The sequence below is a fragment of the Aethalodelphis obliquidens genome, unplaced genomic scaffold (assembly GCF_003676395.1).
Source record: "Aethalodelphis obliquidens isolate GAN/ISIS:26980383/991018 unplaced genomic scaffold, ASM367639v1 scaffold23, whole genome shotgun sequence".
Lineage (NCBI taxonomy): Eukaryota > Metazoa > Chordata > Mammalia > Artiodactyla > Delphinidae > Aethalodelphis > Aethalodelphis obliquidens.
The window spans coordinates 22261902-22275223 of NW_020837967.1; positions in this window are offsets into that span (position 1 = coordinate 22261902).

Consider the following 13322-nt stretch of genomic DNA (forward strand, 5'->3'; position numbering starts at 1 on the left):
ACCTGTGTTCAAAGGCACCTGATGCTGAGAGGTTGATTACCTGGGTTAGAGAAAGGATACACTCATATTTCACTAACTTTGATCATGGACCTTACATGTTCCACATCACTGACGTTTTGCAAGCTATTTTATCACTTTATTAACTCTATGAAGACTTTTCAATGACATTTATGGATATGTAATTAAAATATAAATTTAATCAAATTTATATTATAACTAAAATTATGGAGCCGAGACAACTTGGTCTTCTTTTTGTGGTTTCTCCCAGGAGCTTGCGGTACTAACTCTGACCCTCGCAGTCGATTAACTTCACTGTTTTTCTTCCTCAGGCACTTTTGTTTCTCTTTAACAGTTTTCTTTGACCACTTTGGTCTGCTCAGTTAAATTTCCAACGTGCACATAAAATATCAGTTTGAAGGAGTTACTCAGGTCATTGGAGCCAATACCGTGCTTTGTGTCTGGGTTACTGGAACCCCGCCAGCAGAGCCGGGATTCTCTTTTCTGCTTTATCCAAATAGCAGCCTAATTATCCTTTCTCTTCCAGCTGCAAAAGCCCAGCCAGTGGCAAGTGAAATGATTTTTCCCTAGTCCCAAAGCAAGTCCCTAGTCCCAAAGCAAGTTATTAGCAGCTGTGGACCCAGGAATCTCTGCTGTCTCCGTGGGTGCTCATTAGATATTACCCCATGTGCCATGGAGTTGGAAGGACATATTTTTCCACGCTCCTTCCTGAAATCAGCTGCATGTTGCTGCAGTTACTGATTACATTCCACCTTGGAAGGACTGATTTTGCCCTAATTATTTTAAATCTGTTCCAGAAAAGAGGTTAAATACATACAAAAACATTAGGGCATGACTGGAGCTTATATTTTCAGTGAAAATATCTTAAAAATTAAAAGATTTTTACTCTGAGTTTTTTTTTTTTTAAGTCGGTCTAACCTAAGGATTTGTCAGTGATACAGGGATAGAGATGTAGGCCAGTGCCTCCAAAAAATGTCTAGGTATTTAATTAAAAGCAAGGATGGCTAGAGAAGTAAAATTTAATACGAGATTGCAAACTCTAAAATGACAGATGAGGATGAGTTGCCATTTTAAGAATACACCTTTTTATAGTCAGTCATCAGGTTTAAGCGGAGCTGAACAGATGAATACCATCCAACACAGGTAGGAAAGATTCCTCTGCTATGAAACAAGACCATACAATACACACCTGAGGGAAGGGAAATTCCTCATTTGCTAATTTTTTTTTTTTTTTTTTTTTTTTTTGGCCGTGTGGCTTGTGGGATCTTAGTTCCCCTACCAGGCTTTGAACCTGGGCCCCGGCAGTGAGAGCACCAAGTCCTAACCATTGGATCACCAGGGAATTCCCAGATCAGCTAATTTTTAATAAAGCACACTTTCAGAATTTATAATGTTTCAATACAGATATTGGACTGACATGAATTAATTTACACCAAACACAATAGTAAATGATAGCTCTCACACACTTTATTTTCCAGGAATGACCAATTAACCTTATTTCACTGATTTTTATGTTTCTAGATATTTAAGAAATTTAAACTTTCTGATTTTTCTTATGTCCTTTTTAATAGTGCTTTTCATTTAAGGAAATATATAAAGCCCATAGTTTTTCTGGTTGGAAGGCCAAGCTCCCTGAGGGCAGGAGTGTTACCTGCCTTGTTCACCCTCTGTCCCCGGCACTGAGAACCACACTGTGACTTAAGTAGGTGACAGCAAATGTTTGCAGAATGAATGACATGAGAGGACATATATAAAACACAGATTAAGAGTTCACCTGCAAAATATGCATTCTTATGGTGTCTTCCAAGCATGAATAAATTTCACACTATCTTGAGCTTTTACAAAACGAAGTGACTTCTTGAATATGAGAAGACCAGATCTGTGGAATTCACTAGAGCAGCAAACACACAGAGAGCAAAGTATTTTCTTCTGAGGCCACTGGCAAGCTAGACAAAAATGTCATTTTTACTGAGGAAATGAGACAAGATCTGTTTTAGAAGTGGTGGCACCAGTATCGGCAGCATTCCTTCAGGAACAGGAAAGCCAGAAAGTAGGAAATAAAGGCTACCACCACTGGAAGAAACGATAAAGAACCACCACTGGGAGAAACGATGAAGAACCACCACTGGGAGAAACAAACGCACCGTTGAATCCACAGCCAACCACACCTGAGGACTGCGCAGACGGAAGCAGAAAAGGAATGATTCTCATACAGAAACAAGAGGGTTTCATTATCAACAACCAAGCGTGGCCTTCACGATAGCCCTGGTTATGCTACCTATCTTAAACCCAACGTGAGTCTCAGGACAATCAGTTAAAGGCTCTGTTAAGTGACATGGGTATGTTTTGTGTCTCAGGTGTTGGGGGCGGAAGAAAGGTCAATAACATTGCAGAAAGCAGGCATTTTTCTCCTAATGTTCAGTCCTCGGTCCTTTCCCCTGGACCGTGGTCCTCAGGGAACATCCGCACACATGGATTAGCTCCATTCCTCCTTAACGAACTCCTAAATTTGATGGGCATTGTCCTCTCCCATTATTAAACAGGAGAAAAGTCCTCTTTCTGGAAGCCTGCTGGATAGCTCCCCTTTGATTTCTTGCAAGTTTATCTGCTTCTCCTCCCAAACCACATCTTCCTCGTGGCCTCCTTCTTCCCTGTGAGGACAAGATCAAGCCACTGGCAGGCCGCTGAGCCTTGATTTCCCAGCTTCATCTTCAATGTCTTCCCCTCCCTTCCCACCTCCTCAACCCCATCCCACTGTCACCCCCTTCCCCCAGTACAACATCAGAAGAGGTTCCTTGACTGCTACACTGTTGGTGGGAATGTAAGCTGGTGCAGTCACTGTAGAAAACAGTATGGAGGTTCCTCAGAAAACTAAAAATAGAGCTACCATATGATCCAGCAATCCCACTCCTGGGCATATATCTGGAGAAAACCATGGTTTGAAAGGGTACATGCACCTCAAATATGTTCAGTGCAGCACTGTTTACAATAGCCAAGACATGGAAACAACCTAAATGTCCATCGACAGATGAATGGATAAAGAAGATGTGGTGCATATATGCAGTGGAATACTACCCAGCCATAAAAAAGAACGAAATGATGCCATTTGCAGCAACACGGATGGACCTAAAGATTATCATCCTAAGGGAAGTAAAAGACGAATATCATATGGTATCACTTATATGTGGAATCTACAATATGACACAAATGAAACAGAAACAAAATCACAGACATAGAGAACAGACTGGTGATTGCTAAGGGGGAGGGGGAGAGGGAGGGAAGGAATGGGAGTGTGGGATGAGCAGATGCAAACAGGTATATACAGGATGGATAAACAACAAGGTCCTACTGCATAGCACAGGGAACTCTATTCAATATCCTATGATAAACCATAATGGAAAAGAATATTTTAAAAAAAGAATATGTATATATGTATGTGATTCAAACTGAATCACTTTGCTGTATAGCCATAATTAACACAACATTGTAAATCAGCTATACTTCAATTAAAAATAAAAAAAGAAGAGGTTCCTTGACTTCACTTAGCTCCACTTCTGGTCTATCCTATATGCCACTACTCAAATATTTTTCTTTAAACTTGTTGTACGTAGGTCATCCCATACTGCTGTTCCAAAATCGAATCTTCAGTATTTCTCAAGTGCCTCCCAATTGAGATGAAACTCTACTGTCAACACCCAAACTACACTCCACTGTTACTATCAGGACCTGGACACCAGGGTTCAGCATCCTGGGCTTGTCGCTTACTACCTGGGTGATCTCAGGTCACCTCTCTCCACGCCTCAGTGTCTTCACCTGAAAAGTCTCCTCTTAGGGTTGTGAACAGATGAAATGAGCTAATATACATTAAGCATTTAGAACAGTGCCAAGCACTTTGTATGTATTTTTATCGGTGTTTCTTGTTACAACCCATCTTATAACCTAAAAATGGGACCGCTCACCATTTCCCAAACATGTCTCCTCTTTTCTCGTTCCTCGTCTTTTGTTCAAATGGTTCCCTCTGCCTTGTGCCCTTTTCTCCACCTAAAATCTACCCATTTTTCAAATTCTACCTTGAATACCAACTCTTCCCTTGAAACTTTCACTTAAAAGATGTATCTTTTTCTGAATTCAAGACAAAGCATCCATCCTATCTTTATTCATAGTAAATGGAATAATATCGATTTTAGTATTTCTAAATCTCTGTATAAGATGCATCCTATAGAACCACTGTGTTTTTAAATTTACTTTCTATTGCAGCCATACTCCAAATGTTTTTATCATGTTACTTTATCCCATTTGTTTGTGACTTAGAATTTGCAATCATTCTCAATAGCAAAACCAGAAACAAAAACACAGCTTTAGGAAGAAATAAATTAGAGCTTTCTAAAAATATAACATCTTAGGATTTAGGGAGGTTTTTAAGAGACAAGATTTAAAATAGTTTTGAAGTATAAACACAAAGCATTTCTGAGGAATCTGAAGAAGCAGATAAAACATTACGCAAGTATTGTACCATTTACCACTATTTAACAGATGATTGTAAAATTTGGATGACTTTTTTTCCCCTTCAACTTCACTTTCTCTGCCGCATTTGATGCACTGTGAGAGTTTAAAGGTTGGCCTCTTGTGGACACAAATTACACCTGAGGAAATCAGTCCAGTAGGAGCCAATTAATTGTGGAGTCAGAAACTCCCCGGTGAAGTGAGCCTGGGTGTCCGCACCGTGTACCCCACTTGAGCTTCTTTTTCTCAAAGAGGAAAATGCCCCCATGTGGCTTGGTACTTGGCCTTGGATTTTCTTTTTTTAATCCAAATGTTATGCACTTTCCTTATGGAAGAGCAGACAGAACTAGGAAGACAGATGGTGCTCTCCTTGGCATCCGACTCTCACCTTTGAGATTCTCATCAGTAGCAGTTTCCTCTTCAGGTGGTCCCTTCCCCCTTCCACCTGTGTCAAATCAACGTCTCTCCCGCCCATCCTCACTGAAACGTTCTGTGCCCTGTTCCTTCAGGGCCAGGACCCTTGAGGGACCCATCCATTCTAATGTTTTCATGAAGAAAACAAAAGAAACGCTTCTGTAGGGGTCTCTGCCGGCCCCTCTTTCCTTTCATCTATCGATTCCCTTTGTTTATCCTTCCCACTCTCATCCTTCCCACATCCCTCCCAGATGCAGATGCAAACTATGATACATAGAATGGATTAACAACAAGGTCTTACTGTACAGCACAGGGAACTATATGCAATATCCTGTGATAAACCATAATGGAAAAGAATATGAGAAAGAATGTATATATATATATATGTATAACTGAATCACTTTACTGTACAGTAGAAATTAACACAACATTGTAAATCAACTATACTTCAATAAAATAATTTTTTTAAAAAAAGAAGATATTCTCCTACATTATCTTCTATTACATTTTAATGCATACTTTTCACATTCAGGTCTTTAATCCAGCTGGAGTCCCACCCTTGCATGTGGTATTAGAAAGTTTCATTTTCATTTTTCTTTATATAGGGAGTCTGTTTTCCCAATATCATCTAAGATGCAGCCTTTCACTAATTTCTAGCAACATCTTTATCGTATATTAAGTCACTGAATTGTCTATTCTATTCCAACAATCTACTTGCTTGTTCTTATGCCAATATCGCCTTCTAAAATTTTGAATTTTAAAAAATTACTGTGGTTTCACAGTATGTCAATATCTGGTCAGATGAGAAGCCCCTCTTTTCTCTCTTTTCTAAAGACTAATATAGCCATTCATGGACCCTTAATCTTTCATATAAATTTTATAATAAATTCAACCAAGAATTTGATTTGAGATTCCTTGAATATACAGATTAATTGGGGAAGAATTATAGAATTAATTTGGGAGGACATCTTTATAATATTAATATCCATTGACATTAAAAGTTTATTTAGATTTATTTCTGCCTTTTATTCAGTTAAAAATTTTTCTCAAAAAGGTTTTGTGTATTCTTTATTAAAACCTAAGTATCTTTAAATTACATTGGAATTAAGAATCACACCTTATTTTTTGTTGTATTTTTCTAGACCGTTAACACAAGCATTTAAAAATCACTGGTTTTTGTAAATTGACATATCCAGCAACCATCCTAAAATCCCTTAACTGTTCTAGTAGCTTATATATTGATTCTGTTGTTTTTTTCTAGGTAAATTACATCACCTATAGTAATGAAAGTTTCATCTCTTGCTTAACCACTTCTTTTTCTTTTTTAATAGCATTCGCTAGAACTATGTCAAACAGTAGTGGTGCTAGTAGACATTCTTGTCTTTTCCCCACCTTAAAAGGAGTATTTCTGGTTTGGGATATATAATGGTGGCAGAAAAAATTTTTTTCCTTTTTCCCCTTTTCCATTTTGTTCCAAAACCTCTGAATTTTGGGCTGGACTCACATACAGCCAGAATTAAGACTGCCTTTCCCAGCCTCTCTGGCCGCTAGGTATGACCTCGTGACTAAGTTCCAGTCAATGGGATATGAGTGGAAGTGATGTGTTCATCTTTTAGCTGTAACTGTAAAAAGCAAAGGAAATGGCATGGCTTTCCCTTCTTCATTCCTGACGGCTGAAATATGGATATAATGGTGACGGCTGGAGTAGCCATCAGGGATCAAACAGTTGAGGCCAGCACCTTAAGGGGTGTCTCACCAACATGATGGAAGGAACCTGGGCCCCCAGAAGCCATGAAATTGCCCTACTAGTCCTGAACTGCTGTTACACAAACAACATCCTTGGGAGAAGTACTTAAATGTTTATTTATACCCTCAAGTTTAAATGCCAAAACAGTTGAATATAAAATTCTTGGTTCAACGTTCATTTCTCTTTAATACTTTGAAATATTAAGCCATCGTTTTCTTGTACCCAGGGTTGCTACTGAGGAGTGTGCTTTTTGTTTCTTTGTAGGCGATCTTCTGTTTATCTCTAGAAACTGGTATAATTCGCTTTGTCTTTGGTGGTCTTAAGTTGACCCTAGCATCTAGGTGTGAGGGGCTTTGCTCTTGTTTGCTTTTTATTGTATACATCCTACTTGGCACTTTATGAGGCACCTGTGCTGGTCAGGGATTCGTCTTTAAACTCCTTTTAAAACTAGGCAGTGTGATAATTCACCTCCCTCAGCTGTGATCTACTAGCCCTGGGGGTTTAGAAGCACAGAAGTGAAGACAGTTGCACATTGCGTCTGGCACTCCTTGTCTATTTTTATAAATTCCCCACTTCTGTAAGGATTTCGCTCTGCCCTGATATTACTCCAAAGGCCCTGGCACGAGAGACCTGGGCGCTCTGATGAAGCGTTGGTTTCTCTGATGAAGTTGATTTCTCTGATGAAGGATCCATCAACTAGTGACCCAGGGTCATGTGAGGAAGAAGCAAGAACAGAACATAAGAGCTCTTCTCCAGCCTGTCCTCTTACTGCTTCTGAAGTGTCCTCCTCAAACTAACCCTGTTCCCTCCAACTCACCCTCCACCTTGACCCCATCCACACACAGGAGTCGCCACACCATTCATTCACTCTCCCCAGAAGGTTCATGCCATTTCTGTTAGCTTCTCAAATCCATGATTTCTTCTCCTTTCTAGTTTCCCTAAGGTTGATTTGAAGAGAGAAAGCCAACAACCCATCCTAGCTCACCATCTAACAGGAAGTCAAAATCAGACATGGGAAGTTTTTAATGGCCTTAGGGAGATAGTGGCTTATTAACAGTAAACTTTTAGACCTGGAAGGAAGGGAAGAGACTTTAAGTAGATTCTGGAAAGAAAGATAAATTAAACCAAATAGGACCTGGCTGGAACAGTCTATTCATACCCTATAGGTAGCTACAAGCTTACTCAAATCATCAGTGAGGCTGTCTCTGGGGAAAGATGTGACCTGGAGTAGATCAACATTTTGAAATTCCCTGGAGAGTCACCTCATCAGGCTTCACTTTGACTTGTTCTGGTGGTGAACAGCTAAAAAGAGAAGTTAAATAAAGCTTTCTTCTCTACTGCCCATCAGTGTATAATATTGCACATTAAACACAACTGAAATAAGACAGTCCTGGATGTGCTCTGCTTTTGTTTCTCCTGAAATCTGCAGGGATTGTTCATTATCTAAATAGGGACTTGTCTTAGGGATTTTAGGGAGGTCATCATTTAGGCTGCCTTTTTACATGTAAAAGTGCAGGATGAATTGATGCCTGCATAGCTCACTGCTGCTGAGTCCACATGACTTTGAACCCAAGGACCATTTAGAAATCACAGCCTCTGGGCACTGTCTTAGCTCAATGCCCTAAAGAAACTGTCTGGGGCTACAATTAAACCGATGGATGTCAGGGATGAGAGTAAAAGTTCTAAAATCTTGCCCGAGCAATTTGATGGGTCTGAGTTTGTTCTCTTGCCTTTTCTAACGGAAAGGTAGAGACGTCTGGTCTTTTAAACATTAGAAAATCCCAAACCCAAACCACGGTAAGGCCATTCTAAAGAGCAAAATCTGGACAACATCAACACAGGGTGACACTGTTGGCAGTCAACCTGGATTGATTCAGAAATAATACTTTCACACCCTACCTTTATCATCTGCTTCTCAGACTACATTCTTTTTTTTTTTTTTACTTTTATTGTGTACTTTATTTCTATTATTATTACATTGTAATATAAAATGAAATAATTATACAACTCACCATAATGCAGAATCAGCAGGAGCCCTGAGCTTGTTTTCCTGCAACTGGATGGTCCCATCTGGGGTGGATGGGAGACAGCGACATCCGAAGTGCGTTTCTTATGTCCCGTCTACTCGGTGATCTCGGTTTGGTTGCTGTCCCTGCAGAAAACCCTGCTCCACAAAGACAGGATGCTGGAAATGGAAGCAGGCTTTTCAGTGCTTTCGTGGCAGTCTCAGCATATTCCACCTTGACTTCAATCCAGAACGTATGGAGACTTGAAGTTGACAGACTTCATTCTTTATCGTATCATCTGCCTCTAGAGACAGCTTTGCCCATTAATATTAATTCAAATGTGAATGCTAACATGTAGATTTACAACTCCCTTGTCCTGACAGCTGTGCTGTAGCTGAGATGTATCAAAGAGGATGAATGAGCCAGTCCACCACATGAATTCTGATCCACTTCTCCAAATTGGCCAGAGCGTCTTAAAAGTATTTTGGGGAACTTGCCGACCACATCTATAGGAAGCAGTGTAGAAAACTGTGGCCATGTTTATAAAGGGAGTGGGGCATGAGAAGTAAAGACCTCGTGAACAAGTACCAAATGGCAAAGTTGCAAAGAAAAATCTTTTGGCCTAGGATCTCCCCTGTTGGAACCAGAGCCAATGTTGCCAAATCGAACGATGTATTTCCATGTCACCTGTCTGTACAGATTCTTTTGTTTGTTTGGCTGCCCCGCACAGCTTGTGGGATTTTAGTCCCCCCCCCCCCCGACCAGGGATTGAACCTGGGCCCTCGGCAGTGAAAGCACCGAGTCCTAACCACTGGACTGCCATGGAATTTATCCCTACAGATTTAAGATGGGTCAGAAACAAAATTCTTGCCCTATTTTAGACGGTGGGGCGAGATGATGAAAAGAATGGATGTCAAAACACCACTGAAATTTCAGAACAGAAAATAGAGAAAACAAATTTGAAACTGACTACCATTTCTAATAGGGACATTTCATATAAGTTTCAAATCCATCTTTTCAACAATTAAAAAAAAGTATCCGGGCTTCCCTGGTGGCGCAGTGGTTGAGAGTCCACCTGCCGATGCAGGGGACGCGGGTTCGTGCCCCGGTCCGGGAAGATCCCACATGCCGCGGAGCAGCTGGGCCCGCGAGCCATGGCCGCTGAGCCTGCATGTCCGGAGCCTGTGCTCCGCAACGGGAGAGGCCACAACAGTGAGAGGCCCGCGTACCGCCAAAAAAAAAAAAAAAAAGTATCCATATTATGATGTGTGGGAATCACATAAAGATTTTTAACCCTGATTTTATGTATTTAACGTATATAATCAGAGGGTCTGCTTTAACGAGACTTCACTACCCACCGGTCTTTATAACTTTATCCGCATAATGTTACTATTCCAGGACACTTTTGCCCAGATATGACTTGACTGATCCTTACAGGAAACTCTGGAAAGACCCATCAAGGCTTCCCCAGGAAGCGTCACCATTTACTCCTGCTTCCCAGAGACTCTAAAGTCCTTGCCTCAGATTTCTTGCTTCACTGTTCCCGCCAATCCTAAACTGTTACATCAAGATCCTTATCAAGCCTCTGCTTTGAGAGCCCCACCTTAAACCAAGCTTCAGATTCTTAATAAAATCTGTCTTCCCTCCCTCCCTTGAGACCCTATAAAAACTCTGTTGAGATGCTGTTGCCCCTAACTGTGGTAAGCAGTCAACTTTGTCTGATCAACAGGTTGCCTAGGCAATATTTAGGGAGCATTGAACAGAAGGTAACATAAATAATATTGCTATGTGTTCATTAAAAGCACTTAGAACTTTCTGAGTAAAGAATGATATGAATAACATTATTTTTCACTCGTGTAAAGATATGTCTGCAAGAGAAGCTGGGGGAGAGGAGTTTAAATTGCTGTAAATAGTATATGTGTGGGGTCTTATGCTACATGGAGGTATGTGAACTTCACACAAAGCAGCAACCTTCTACTGCAAAGCACTCTCTACTTCTCACATCCTGCTGTCTTTTTTTGAGGATGGGGCGTGGTAGGCGAGTGCTAAACTGGTCATCATGTGATACACTGAACACACATATACAAATTTGCTTATTTGTTTGTCTCTAAACACAATCCAAACTCAAACGTAAGCTTCACGAGGGCAGGGATGGTGTATTCCCTGCTGTTTTCGCAGCACCTGGAACAGCGCCAGACTTAGAGTAAATGTGGGAAGAAGGAAAGAGGGAGGAAGGGGGAGGGAAAAAAAGAGACAGACAGAGAGAGGCAGGAGGAAGGGCGGGAATAAAGAAGTAAAGAAAGGCTAAATTAAGTGAGGCAACTTGGTGCAATGTCAAGTGCCCTGATTTGGAAGTCAGAACTGAATTCAAATTTTTTCACCAACTTACTAGTTCTATGACCTCAAACAAAATACTGCAAGTCTTTGAACCCCAAGTGTCTCATCTGTAAAATGGAGATAGTAATACTTATATTGCATAGTTGAGAGAATAGGAAATGTAGAAAAATACCTGAAATGTATCTGGTATAGTGCCTTGCAAGGAGTAAACCACTAATAAATATAAGATTGATACATAAAAAGGAAAAAAATCAGTATTTTTTTTTCAGGAAAGAATGCTGGTGAAGTGTGCTGAGGGAGGGGGACCATTTGCTCATTTATTTTAGCGAGAAATGGAATTTTAATTGGAAAAAAAACACCTTAAGGAATCTTTTTGGTTTAGAAATTAAGGAACCTTTGACAAGTCAAAGAGACTTTGGCACTAGCTGTATACACAAGAGAAGTTGTTAACTGAAATGATTCTTTTTTTTTAACTTTTTATTTTATATTGGAGTATAGTTGATTAACAGTGCTGTGTTAGTTTCAGGTGTACAGCAAAGGGATTCAGGTATACATATATATGTTTCTATTCTTTTTCAAATTCTTTTCACAATGAGGTTGTTACAGAATATTGAGCAGAGTTCCCTGTGCTATACAGTAGGTCCCTGTTGGTTATCTATTTTAATATGGACCATTTTTTTTTATAAATCTTTTTTTTTTTTTTGCGGTACGCGGGCCTCTCACTGTTGTGGCCTCTCCCGTTGCGGAGCACAGGCTCCGGACGCGCAGGCTCAGCGGCCATGGCTCACGGGCCCAGCCATTCCGCAGCATGTGGGATCTTCCCGGACCGGGGCACGAACCTGTGTCCCCTGCATTGGCAGGCGGACTCTCAACCACTGCGCCACCAGGGGAGCCCTTTTTTTTTTTTATAAATCTTTATTGAGTTTTCTTACAATATTGCTTCTGTTTTATGTTTTTGGTTTTTTGGCCACGAGGCATATGGGATCTTAGCTCCCTGACCAGGGATCGAACCCGCACCCCCTGCATTGGGAGGCAAAGTATTAACCACTGGACTGCCCAGGAAGTCCCCTGTTGGTTATCTATTTTAAATATAGCCGTGTGTACGCGTCAATCCCAAACTCCCTAACTATCCCTCCCCCCATCCATCCTCCCTGGTAATCTTAAATTCATTCTCTAACTCTGTGAGTCTGTTTCTGTCTGAAATACTCTGTGTGTTGCATATTATACTTACTTCCTGAAATGAATCAGATCCTTTTCAGACAAAGAAATTTTTTTAAAAAAGAAATCAATTACATAAGTTGATTGTTATACCATGTGATAAGAAATTGGAAGTTGCCATTAATCACTTTGAATAAAAAATAAGTGATAGAAGATTTTGGTAGTCCCACACTACACAGCAACAGAATAACAACAGGCAGATCTTTAAAATGTGGAAGTTCAGGGCTTCCCTGGTGGCGCAGTGGTTGAGAGCCCGCCTGCCGATGCAGGGGACGTGGGTTTGTGCCCCGGTCCGGGAGTGGCTGGGCCCGTGAGCCATGGCCGCTGAGCCTGCGCCTCCGGAGCCTGTGCTCCGCAAGGGGAGAGGCCACAACAGTGAGAGGCGCGCGTACCGCAAAAAAAAAAAAAAAAAAAAAAAAAAAAAAAAAAAATGTGGAAGTTCATTTCCTTTTAATTCCTCCAGTCTGTGGTTCTTGGCTTATTATTCATACATTTGGTGAGCTTGAATTTCTGAGAGGCTTAGCTTAGGAAAAAGGTCATAATTCTCAGTATTTATTCTGAAGGGGATTGGAATAATTGATTCCATAATATTACAAACACAGACAAAACAGCATTTTCTCCTGAGATCCCTGATATTTTCCAAACCCCAATCAATGATTTTCATTGTATTTTCAAACAGTATGATGTCTATTATCTAATATGTTTAAAGGGGAAAAAGGAACAAAGCCATTACAAAGAAAAACAAGTAAAATCTCACCTCGGGTATTACGCGTTTTAAAATCTCTACAGCAGCGCATTTACTCCCAAATTACCCAGAGGCAGAAAGATAGCAGTGGCGACAATCACAGTTTTTCAGTTTCCCTGAATCACCCCCAACAAAAATAGGCAGAACAATTGAGAGAGCAAAACAAAAACCCACAGACAACCAACGTCTGCAACCAAAGTGACAAGGTATTTCCATAAGCAGGAGGGGTCAAAACTGTAGCAGCAACAAGATGGGTGCTGACAACTACAGAAGGAAGCAGAGAGACAAGGGGCTTCCAACCAACAGCCCAGAAACCGGATTGCCATCAGGTACC